This window comes from Calidris pugnax, unplaced genomic scaffold (assembly GCF_001431845.1).
Source record: "Calidris pugnax isolate Ruff unplaced genomic scaffold, ASM143184v1 scaffold231, whole genome shotgun sequence".
Lineage (NCBI taxonomy): Eukaryota > Metazoa > Chordata > Aves > Charadriiformes > Scolopacidae > Calidris > Calidris pugnax.
Genome location: NW_015090996.1, coordinates 1024400 through 1037233, shown reverse-complemented (window position 1 = coordinate 1037233; position 12834 = coordinate 1024400).

The window sequence follows — 12834 nt, the reverse complement described above, 5'->3', positions numbered from 1 at the left end:
ACAGCTCATAACTCAGTCAACTGAGACTTTGCAAATCAGCAAGGATAGAAAACTGGAAGAAAAAAAATAATAATAATGCAGTGGGATTTAGAATTATGTTTTCCTCTTGTCAAGCAAATCCTGCAGAGCGGGCTGGAAAAGCTTGCAACGGGAGGATGCAAAAATCAGCTGCAGTTCTCATGCAGAAAAAGGTAGCAGAAGTCAAAAAGAGCAGTTCTACTTTTGCTCCATCCTTTTGCTTAATTCACCAGTCGGGTGCATGTGCTCACCCTTGGTTGAACAGTTTTACAAATGAATTTGGTCTAATTAATGTAGCATGAAGTGACATTTGTAATATTCTTGAGGTTTCCAGTAAAATCTGGTTCGATTCAAGATCACCTTCATTAGGAAACCAGTAGGTACTGGTCTGCTGAGTGCTGATCACTTTTATTAACTTCTCTTTATCCATGGATTTGATGGATTTTTTTTCTAACCACTGCATTTGACACATTTATTGGTAAGCTTTTAGCCTCACTGTCCTTTAATAGATCTTAAGTTTCTAAATAAATAATGTATTATAATCAGCCCTTTGCTCTGTGCCCATCTCCAAACACCAATGAACAGACTCACCCAGATCTCACTGGTCTGTCCAGCTTCTCTGTCTGGCTTTGGAGCTGTTTTGTTTTAGGCAGGAGCATTTGCTTATCAGGATCAAGCATTCCTTGATAAGGTGCACCAAGTTGGAGGACATCCTCTGGACAAAGGCCACGAAGTCCCGCAGCAGCTGCATGCATCGGCTACACAGTTGACCCATTCTCCTGCCAACAGCAGCACGAAGCACGAGGAGAAGGAAGGGAGATGGAAAGAAAAGTTTCTTCTCAACTTGTCCACGTTTTTACACTAACTTGCTGCTTCAGTGTTTGTCCTGTCTTACAGATGTTAACGCTACACCTCGTACAGCTGCTGTAAAGCAGACAAGCTTCTCTCTCCAAAAAAGCTACATTGCACAACAAGGCTGGTTTCTGCAGATCTCCCCGAGTCTACAAAATGTTATTTAAAAGGCTGGACCGGAGCCACGTTCAAACATCCTCCCTTTGCTTGAAGAAAAAATAAAATTATGTCCAACACTCATTTTGCGGAGAACGAGACGAGTTTAACTCCTGGAGTGGCCACCAAAGCCTTCATGAGGCTAGAAAAGCTCTGGGAGAATGGAAAAAGCCACCTCAGTTTTTGTAAGGCAGCTTTCCACAGGAAAGGCAGGCACCACCTTGTCTGCATGTGTACAGGCTGCTGCTGCCAATGGGAGAGGAAGACCAAAACAAAAAAAAAGGGAGCAATCGAACAGGTTTTTCCAGTTTTTGCTGAAGCACAGACCAGAACAAAGGTCCTGTTGGGCAAACAGCTCATAACTCAGTCAACTGAGACTTTGCAAATCAGCAAGGATAGAAAACTGGAAGAAAAAAAATAATAATAATGCAGTGGGATTTAGAATTATGTTTTCCTCTTGTCAAGCAAATCCTGCAGAGCGGGCTGGAAAAGCTTGCAACGGGAGGATGCAAAAATCAGCTGCAGTTCTCATGCAGAAAAAGGTAGCAGAAGTCAAAAAGAGCAGTTCTACTTTTGCTCCATCCTTTTGCTTAATTCACCAGTCGGGTGCATGTGCTCACCCTTGGTTGAACAGTTTTACAAATGAATTTGGTCTAATTAATGTAGCATGAAGTGACATTTGTAATATTCTTGAGGTTTCCAGTAAAATCTGGTTCGATTCAAGATCACCTTCATTAGGAAACCAGTAGGTACTGGTCTGCTGAGTGCTGATCACTTTTATTAACTTCTCTTTATCCATGGATTTGATGGATTTTTTTTCTAACCACTGCATTTGACACATTTATTGGTAAGCTTTTAGCCTCACTGTCCTTTAATAGATCTTAAGTTTCTAAATAAATAATGTATAATAATCAACCCTTTGCTCTGTGCCCATCTCCAAACACCAATGAACAGACTCGCCCAAATCTCACCGGTTTGTCCAGCTTCTGCTATTTCTTCTCTTACTTAAACATAATGTAATTTTCCTGAGCTCAAACGCTGTGTGGCACAGATAAACCCATCAATGGCCATAAACCAAAAGGTATGAGACCTCTATTACATGATGTGATCTATCACAAGGAATCAAGACACTGATTTTTCTGGCTACTTCCTTGACCAGCTCTGCAAGCCCACCCAGTTCTGATCTCTCTGGCTTCTTAATATTCCCAAAAGCAAGGCTTCCATCCCAAAAAAATGAGGTGACAGATCCCTGGGAACCCATCACGTGCCTTCTGTCTGTCACTCTGCCCCATCTACAGAACTGCTGGTTCGATTCAAGATCACCTTCATTAGGAAACCAGTAGGTACTGGTCTGCTGAGTGCTGATCACTTTTATTAACTTCTCTTTATCCATGGATTTGATGGATTTTTTTTCTAACCACTGCATTTGACACATTTATTGGTAAGCTTTTAGCCTCACTGTCCTTTAATAGATCTTAAGTTTCTAAATAAATAATGTATTATAATCAGCCCTTTGCTCTGTGCCCATCTCCAAACACCAATGAACAGACTCACCCAGATCTCACTGGTCTGTCCAGCTTCTGCTATTTCTTCTCTTACTTAGACATAATGTAATTTTCCTGAATTCAATGCTGTGTGGCACAGATAAACCCATCAATGCCTGTAAACCAAAAGGTGTGAGACCTCTATTACACAATGTGATCTACCACAAGGAATCAAGACACTGATTTTTCTGGCTACTTCCTTGACCGTCCAGCTTCTGCTATTTCTTCTCTTACTTAAACATAATGTAATTTTCCTGAGCTCAAACGCTGTGTGGCACAGATAAACCCATCAATGGCCATAAACCAAAAGGTATGAGACCTCTATTACATGATGTGATCTATGTCCAGCTTCTGCTATTTCTTCTCTTACTTAGACATAATGTAATTTTCCTGAATTCAATGCTGTGTGGCACAGATAAACCCATCAATGCCTGTAAACCAAAAGGTGTGAGACCTCTATTACACAATGTGATCTACCACAAGGAATCAAGACACTGATTTTTCTGGCTACTTCCTTGACCAGCTCTGCAAGCCCACCCAGTTCTGATCTGTCTGGCTTCTTAATATTTCCAAAAGCAAGGCTAAAATGACTATTTTCTCACCACGTCTTCTGGATCCTTTCAGGAGGGATCTTCTAAAGTCTAAGGCACCCGTGTGATCATCAGGTTCTGCTTCTGCCATCTGTCATGGTTTAGGCTGGGCTGGCCACTTGCTCTTCATCTTTTGCTTGTGATCTTCCACCCTTGAGCTTCCATCCCAAAAGAGTGAGGTGCTTTACTGTGAGGGTAGTGGAGCACTGGAACAGGTTGCCCAGGGAGGTGGTTGAGGCCCCATCCCTGGAGATATTCAAGGAGAGGCTCGACGAGGCCCTGGGCAACCTGGTCTAGTTGGGGGTGTCCCTGCTGACTGCGGGGAGGTCGGACTAGATGACCTTTGGAGGTCCCTTCCCTGGGCAATTCTATGATTCTATGATTCTATGATCCCTGGGAACCCATCACATGCCTTCTGTCTGTTGCTCTGCCCCGTCTACAGAACTGTAAGGTTTAATTCCTGTGAGATTTTATTTTTAAGGTAATTCGAGCTGTACTGCCCTGCCATGAGAAAAACCAGGACTGTTTCCATGAGACACTCGTTAGTAATGACTGCTTTTCTGTAACATTTCTTGCTAAGCACTTCAAAATGTATTTTACAAACATTAGAACAGCTTTCCAATGTATCTGTAAGGAAGATATTCCCAGAACGGTTTAAAAACAAGTTTCGAAGGTGCTGAGCTGCTTTTGAAACTCCACTTGAAATAAATGGGAGTTAAAAGAAACGCATCAGACCTGAAAATTAGGCTATAATTTGCCTAAAGGCATAAAACTCAGGTGTCCCAATACCTGGTTTGATGAATCAGTCGGGGAATTGTTCTTGGATTTGAAACCACTACTTGAAAGCCGGTGTTTGTGGGATTTCAAACCTCCTCTGAATTCACAACAGCTGCTGTAAAGGTAAAGGTTGGCACCGTAAACCAAATGTTTTTGATGAGTTTCATGACCCAGATATGTTTCCTTATCTGATTGAACAAGATGTCGGCTCAAGGCTGCAGAAGTAGAAAGGGAACAAATTAGTACCATAATAGCGTTAAACCATTTTGCTTTTATTCTTCTAAAGAACATGTTCCAAACAGTAGAAGCCCCATACCCTGAACTTTTTTTTTTCCAAAGGGGAAAAATCAGTTCCTTTGTAAAGTGTTAAAATGAGCCTCTCCAAACCATTTCCATTTGGTTGTGTACAAGGGAAACTTCCAAATAGTAACCCTACTCCGTGGAGTATTTGGATAAATAATGTATAATAATCAACCCTTTGCTCTGTGCCCATCTCCAAACACCAATGAACAGACTCGCCCAAATCTCACCGGTTTGTCCAGCTTCTGCTATTTCTTCTCTTACTTAAACATAATGTAATTTTCCTGAGCTCAAACGCTGTGTGGCACAGATAAACCCATCAATGGCCATAAACCAAAAGGTATGAGACCTCTATTACATGATGTGATCTATCACAAGGAATCAAGACACTGATTTTTCTGGCTACTTCCTTGACCAGCTCTGCAAGCCCACCCAGTTCTGATCTCTCTGGCTTCTTAATATTTCCAAAAGCAAGGCTAAAATGACTATTTTCTCACCACGTCTTCTGGATCCTTTCAGGAGGGATCTTCTAAAGTCTAAGGCACCCGTGTGATCATCAGGTTCTGCTTCTGCCATCTGTCATGGTTTAGGCTGGGCTGGCCACTTGCTCTTCATCTTTTGCTTGTGATCTTCCACCCTTGAGCTTCCATCCCAAAAGAGTGAGGTGCTTTACTGTGAGGGTAGTGGAGCACTGGAACAGGTTGCCCAGGGAGGTGGTTGAGGCCCCATCCCTGGAGATATTCAAGGAGAGGCTCGACGAGGCCCTGGGCAACCTGGTCTAGTTGGGGGTGTCCCTGCTGACTGCGGGGAGGTCGGACTAGATGACCTTTGGAGGTCCCTTCCCTGGGCAATTCTATGATTCTATGATTCTATGATCCCTGGGAACCCATCACATGCCTTCTGTCTGTTGCTCTGCCCCGTCTACAGAACTGTAAGGTTTAATTCCTGTGAGATTTTATTTTTAAGGTAATTCGAGCTGTACTGCCCTGCCATGAGAAAAACCAGGACTGTTTCCATGAGACACTTGTTAGCAATGACTGCTTTTCTGTAACATTTCTTGCTAAGCATTTCAAAATGTATTTTACAAACATTAGAACAGCTTTCCAATGTATCTGTAAGGAAGATATTCCCAGAACGGTTTAAAAACAAGTTTCGAAGGTGCTGAGCTGCTTTTGAAACTCCACTTGAAATAAATGGGAGTTAAAAGAAACGCATCAGACCTGAAAATTAGGCTATAATTTGCCTAAAGGCATAAAACTCAGGTGTCCCAATACCTGGTTTGATGAATCAGTCGGGGAATTGTTCTTGGATTTGAAACCACTACTTGAAAGCCGGTGTTTGTGGGATTTCAAACCTCCTCTGAATTCACAACAGCTGCTGTAAAGGTAAAGGTTGGCACCGTAAACCAAATGTTTTTGATGAGTTTCATGACCCAGATATGTTTCCTTATCTGATTGAACAAGATGTCGGCTCAAGGCTGCAGAAGTAGAAAGGGAACAAATTAGTACCATAATAGCGTTAAACCATTTTGCTTTTATTCTTCTAAAGAACATGTTCCAAACAGTAGAAGCCCCATACCCTGAACTTTTTTTTTTCCAAAGGGGAAAAATCAGTTCCTTTGTAAAGTGTTAAAATGAGCCTCTCCAAACCATTTCCATTTGGTTGTGTACAAGGGAAACTTCCAAATAGTAACCCTACTCCGTGGGATTCTGCATAAAATGCATTTAGAAGTTTAAATCTATTTGCCAAATAATAGATGAATGCTGTAGCTAAATGGCACTTTCAACAGAGAGCTTCCACTGGTCCAGCATTTTATCTGCTGTGCAGTTTCTCTGCAAAAGACAGAAAATACTGCTTTTGGGCAGAGTCCCTTAAGCATCCCACCTCTGCATTCTGACAGGCCCAAAAACCCCTCAGGCTCTGACACAAATATTGGGAAAAAAAATGGGTCGACAGCTTTGTTTGAGCTATGGTAGCAAATGCTTTCCTCTTAAAGGAAGAAAATGATAGCTTTAGGTTCTCAATTTTAGAAATACTGTTATTGCTGTGATTTTCATCAGTGGAAAAAGGATTTTTGGGGGAGTGTAGGAGAGAGGTGAGGATTGAGAATGTATGGAGTCTTATTTGACTTGTATGCCAGTCTTATTTGACTGGCACACAAGTCAAATAAGACAACAGATATTTAAGGGAATGCTTAAAAAGCAGAAAAGTAAAAGAATATACTCATATTACTCAAGAATCCAAAACTTTAAAAAATAGAACTTAATTAAATTTGCATTTTATGAATTTGTCCCATGTAATTTTTTTATTGCAACCTTTGTCTTACACACGTTTCTTTCATTCTCTTCTCTCACCATTCTGTTTAGGGGTGAGGAAGACTCTCTACGGTTCAGAAAGCTGTAAGACAATGGCTGTGCATTACTGCTTGGCTGGCAACAGATCTGATTTTAAAGGTGATAGCTCCCTTAATGCCCAGCAGCTCCTTATTGTCCCCCTATCTGCAGTTAAGGCCTCCTCGCTTGCACTAATTCAGTGTGACTGCACTTTAAACCAGATCTGTGTGATTCTGTGGCTTCAAAATAACAACAAAACCCAATGAACAAACCAAAGGTACCAAGTTCTTAAACTGGATCTGCCATTGGCAGAACAGAAACATAAAATTGTGAATTAGAGAAAAAGGGTTTAAGGAAGCAGAACAGTTCTAAACCCAATTTCTGATGTCTGTAGCTCACAGTACTACTAAGCTCTTTAAAATACATATATATTCTTTATATATATAATAAATACATATATATCTTTTAAATATATGTGTGTGTATGTATATATTCACCATTAAGGTTTCAGGAGGAATTCAGGCTGAACAGAACCAGACTATAGTCATTTAAGCAGGGGGAAAGCCTGATGTGAGGACTTGATAGATCCAGGTTTGTGAAAAACTGTGCTTCACTGCACAATTAGGCAAAGCTTTCCTTGCATTCACTGCAATTTCTGTAGAGTATAAAGGAAGTTGCTCTCACTGCAACCTCCTTGGTTGAGGTATTTGCTCATCCTCACTCAGAGGGAGAGTGCCATCTACTGAAGCATCCCCTTTACACAGCTCCCTTGAGCCTTGTTCCACTCAGGGGTTGACAAAATTTACCTAAGGGGGCTGTAAAACCAAACAAGGTTTTAACAGGAGAAGCTCCTTTAGGTGTGAATCTCTATTGTAGCTGCATGTAAAGGACCAGGACCAAGATGATAGGTAGCACCACCAATTTTCCACTCAGGGGTTGACAAAATTTACCTAAGGGGGCTGTAAAACCAAACAAGGTTTTAACAGGAGAAGCTCCTTTAGGTGTGAATCTCTATTGTAGCTGCACGTAAAAGGACCAGGACCAAGATGGTAGGTAGCACCACCGACTCGTGCAAGCCTATGCTCCAGTTTATGAAGAGAATAAAAAAAAACCCTCACTCTCCATTTCTTCATTCTTAACAAATCTTTGGAACTGAGGTGACATTATCATTTGGTAAGAGTCGAGAGCAGCACTTCCTGATGGGACAATCCCATTTCACTGCTGACTAATAACCAGGGACTTTCCTACTCACTTCCCCTTTCTACGTTAGTGTTCAGAAGGTGAAAAGTACTCAGCAGACTCACTGAAGAGTGAGGACATCTGCTACCAGTCAACAAGAGCTTGGATTGGGCCAGTGAGGACGCAGTCTTATTGTGCTGCTTTGTCTACACGTAGCTTCCCGTTGGCTTGAACCTCATACTTCATCGGAAATTTTCTGGACTGTTGCTGTATTTGGATAAAGCAGCACCTTGTGTCATGCCCAGCAGCTCCTATGGTAATAATAAACACATAAATTAAAACATTTTTGGCAGAAAAAAAATCCGTAGCCTCTAAAACACCAAAGGTGGGTCAAAGGTGCCTACATTCACGAGAATTTTGAACAAATTGTATATAAAAGGAGACATCTGAACTTTTACGAGGTAAATTACCACCCAAAGGCAGGGCATCAAGTCTTTTAAGAAGTATAGCAGCTTGCAGGATGGAGGTGAAGAAAACAGAGGAGAGCTCTCCATCACTGAAGGGAAACAACATGAGCATCCCACTGGTCTTCAGAACTGTTAAGAACTGGGGTGGGTGGTGGTTATTTGCAGCCAAATCCCAACAATTCTGGAAACCTTACTGGCCCTAGCAAGCTGGCTTCCTCCCACAAGTGCATTATCAGGCAGCCCCCAGATTCATAGCGTTTTACTGCTGGTTACAGCAAAAACTGTAGCACGAGCTGCACTTTGAGCTACAGGTTAGTTACCCCCTCATACAGGGAAAACCTTAAAAGAAGGCGAGAGGGAAGCGTGTGTCTCTCTAGACCAGGCTGCTCATCGGTTAACCACAAATAGTTGGAGCTAAAAACTTCCAGTGTTTATGTTGCAGCACCAGCCACTCATTGGTTGCTGCCTCCACAGAAGGCCACGCTTAAAGAGCTTAGGAGCCAAAAGAAATGGAGCTAAACAGTGCATTGCTTTCCCTACGCAGGAAACAGCAAGCCAGCGTTTGGGGATTATGCCTGTTTCACTGAGTTTCACTGAATTTCACTGAATTTTTAGAGTTGGAAGGGACCATAGAGATCATCTAGTCCAACTCCCCTGCTGAAGCAGGATGGCCTAGAGCTTTTCAGAGCATGTGACTCAGGATGCATCCAGGGGGGCCTTGAAAATCTCCAAAGAAGGGGACTCCACACCCTCCCTGGGCAGCCTGTTCCAGGGCTCTGTCACCCTCACTGTGAAGAAGTTTTTTCTCATATTTGAGTGGAACCTCTTATGTTCCAACTTGTCTGTGCCTTTTCCCTTTACCAGTTGACTTTGGCAGCCTCGCAGTCGTTGTCCCTTGAATTTAAAAACTGAGTTAAAATTCATAGAGAATGGTTTCGCTTGGGAGGGACCTTAAAAGATCATTGAGTTCCAACCTCCTGCTACGGGCAGGGACACCTCCCACCAGACCAGGTTGCTCCAAGCCCCATCCAGCCTGGCCTTGAACCCCTCCAGGGATGGGGCAGCCACAGCTTCTCTGGGCAACCTCTTCCAGTGTCTCACCACCCTCACAGGGAAGAATTTCTTCCTAATATCTAATCTAAATCCCCCCCTCCTCCAATTTAAAACCGCTACCCCGTGTTTTGTGTGTGTATGTGTGGTGGTGGTGACTGAGAGAAACTGGGGCCGGCTTTTTTTCCCCCAAGGGCTGCGCCGCTGCACCGACACCGAGGGCCCGGCGTTATCTGCTGCAAAAGCCGCTGCAGTAAAGCACGGCGCCGCCGCCATCCCCTTCCTGCTGCGCCGGGGCACCGATGCCGCTGGGCGGTGATCCCTCGGCCGGGCTCCGCCGTAGAGACCAGCCCTTCCACGCAGCCCCCTTGGATGGACGCGCACCCCGCCCGACAGGTAACCAAGGGGCGGCCCGCTCCGGTCTTGAGGTGGGGGGGAGAGGCCCCGATCCCCTCGGCTCGTTCTTTGGGGAAGTTAAAAAAAGGCGGCAGCTTTCAGTCGCGGCAGTGCGGGAGGGAGGAGGCGAGAGCCGCAGCCGGCGGGGTGCGGAGCCCCCGGCCGTAAGGCAGGGTCGGGGGAGGTAGGGCTGTGCCACACCGCTCCCCCGGGACCGCAGGGCCGAGGGGTATCCTACGGTCGGCCGCCAGGACCGTGGGCCGCCATCTTCCTTGCGGACGGCTACCCGAAACCAAGATGGCGGGCGGGCTGTGAGGGGTGCCGGCCTTTCCCTCCGGGGCGGAAGTGACGCAGCCGCGACGGCGGCCGTTCACCCCCCTCACCCCCCCTCCCTTCCCGCTCTCTATGGTGGGGTTTTTTTCCCCTTTTTTTTTCCCTTTGCGCCCCGCGTCTCTTCCTCCGGCGAGACGGGAAATGGCCGCCGCGCTGCCATAAGGGAGCGGGGCCGCCGGGAGTTCCGCCCGTCAGGTGAGGCAAGGGGCGGACGTGAGGGTTGGCCGCGGCGGGGGATGTTGTGTGTGTGGAGATGTGGGGGGGGTGGTTGGCGGGATCCCGGTGGCGTGAGGAGCCCCTGGGCGCTCCGCAGCCATTATCCTCCCCCCCCCTCATCTCCCGCCTCCCTTCTCCACACCAGACCCCGGGGCGACGGGAACGGTGTCCCCCGCCCCCCGCTCCTCCGGGGAGGGACCCACCCCGCCTCAGCCACCCTCCCCCCGACACCGGCCATCGCCGCCGCTTCCTGCGGGAGACGGGCTCTGAGGCGGCGTCGCTCCTCCCCGGGCCTGGACGGCGCCCCCCGGGGAGCGAAGGTAGAGAAGGAAAGGGAGGCGGCGGCAGAGCTGCCCTGAGGTGGTTGGCGGTTTCGGGAAGCCCCGCTGAGGATGGGAGATGGGGGAAGGATTGAGGGAGGTGGGAATGGGCGGCCTGCCTGCCCCGCTGGGCCTCCGACCCGGGCTCGCAGCATTTGCGCCCTCCCTGTGGGAGATGGGGCCCGAGGGGGTCGCCATACAGCGCTGGGTGCAGGGCTGTGGGATCACCCCGTTATAGCCCCCCTCCCTGCTCTCTCTAAGGAGGGAAAGGGTGCCGGGGTGGAAGGATGCTTCCCGGCATTGGATCTGCCCGTATGCTCCTTAGAGGAACTTCCCCTCGGGCATGACTGCGGGTTCAAGCGCTTGTGCCTGAAAGGCTCTGCTCCCGCTCGCCTCCCTGCGCCTTCCCAAACGCCCCTGAGGGGCTGGGGTGGGTTTTGTGCCCCTTGCTGAAAGGGGCTGTTCCATTCTGAGTGTTGATCAGACTGTAATGCACATCCCTTGCGGGATCTTGTCCTTTCTTTCTCCTTTGCTTTGTAAACCCCCCTACTTTTTGCCTTAAATTCTCTGATGAACATCAGATTCCTGTTTGGGGGGGTCGTGGTGATCCTTTACCAAGTCAGTCTAACTTGTCACTTGTTTATCTCTGAGATCAAAGTTTTACCTTAGCAGTAGAAGTTTAATTTTGTGATAGTAAGACCCGGGGGCATGCAAAACAAAGGAGTTTGTGAAACTGCAAGTAGTCACCGCTTGAGTAAGGGTTGTGTATTATATAAAAACATCCCTCGGAATAGTTGTTCTCAGTGTGGGAAGAATTGATTAAAGAGCGTGGGGTTCCGGGAAAATGCTGTCTAGCTGTTGTCTTTCTCCTCCTTCCTCCTCTCGGATAATCTCGTTGCTTTGAACAGAAGTGGGAGAAAACAAGAAGGGGTAAAGGCTCTGGTGGCGAGGTGCGCTCCAAGCGTGGAGTTTCTTGTGGCAGGGAAGGGTAGGAATTGCTTCCCTCCCACTCCTCCCTTTTGATGCTGAGTGACGGGCTGTGCTGAAAGGCAGGAAGAGGTTTAAAGGCATTACATATATCAGTTCTTGGGGCGTGACTGTAAGGAGCAGTTCCTCAGGTGAAGGCTGTGGCTGAGGGAATCTTTCTTGGGGGAAGGGGGAAAACAGGGGCATGGGAGCATGGGGAAGGGCCTGTTGCCATTGGGGATGCAGAAAACTTGGAGTGGTTGTAGGAATTTCGAAAGGATCAGCAGGGAGCTGTTGTTCGGAGCTAGGGTGCAGGTATTTGGCCAGATTAGGTTTAGGCTGGTTGTCAAGGAGAGATCGTGGTGTAGGGGTTTTGAGGAATGCCGGAGAACGTTGGTGGTTTGTTTACAAGTAGTGAAGGAAGCTACTGAAGAAAGTAAGCCTTGGGGTTACAACTGTGTTCCGTTTATCTGTGTGAGAGTTTCTCCCAAAGGTATTCTGAAAAAGTGCATTGCTGTCTCGTTCATTGTGCTTGGCACTGGCTGCCGTGCAGCCTTGTGGTGAATGAGATCTGGGAGGTGACGGGGCTGAAAAGTCAGCTTTGTCTTTTCCTTCCAGAGTAGTTTTCTTCTGGATCAGTTCACTGCTCCAGCTCACCAGTCACCTATATGGATACCAGGCTTGGAACAAATGAGGGAGGGAAGACAGCCTTTTCTGCGGCAGAGTGCTCAGGAATTTATTGCAAAAAAAATTGGGGAAACCACTGTTTAAGGGGATATGAAAATGCAGTGTTTAAAACACACACAAAAAATATAACGAGACTGGCTAATCAAAACAAGGTGTTATCTAAAAGTATGCTAATTCCTTTGTGTGTATTGACAAAATTCTTAGAAACAGTTGCTTTGATTTCTGTGTTTTTAGTTAGAGGAGAAACATGCTTTTGTTTGCCAATAGTATTACATAAAAGAACAGCTCCCAGTCATATGATGGTTTTGTAGAGCTGGTTTTACTGTTACTAGGATGCTGGTTTTTGACTCTATAGAAAACAATATGAAATATTTGCAATTTAAGAAATTAATGAATTGGGGAAAAAAGGCCTTTGTACGTTTTACTGTTCCAGTTGACTTTTCATGCTGTGATTCTTAACATGGCTCTGTTTTGTCTTTGTGTGGATATTATGAAGATAATATATAGCAAGACTATAAAACAGAGGGAGAATATGCTTCCCAGCTTTTATTTGTGCTTTCCAAGATCACTTGGGCAAATTTGCTAGGGTATTTTAGTATTTGTAGGGTTCTAGTCATTGTTGATCTGGGTGATACAGGTTTACAGTCACT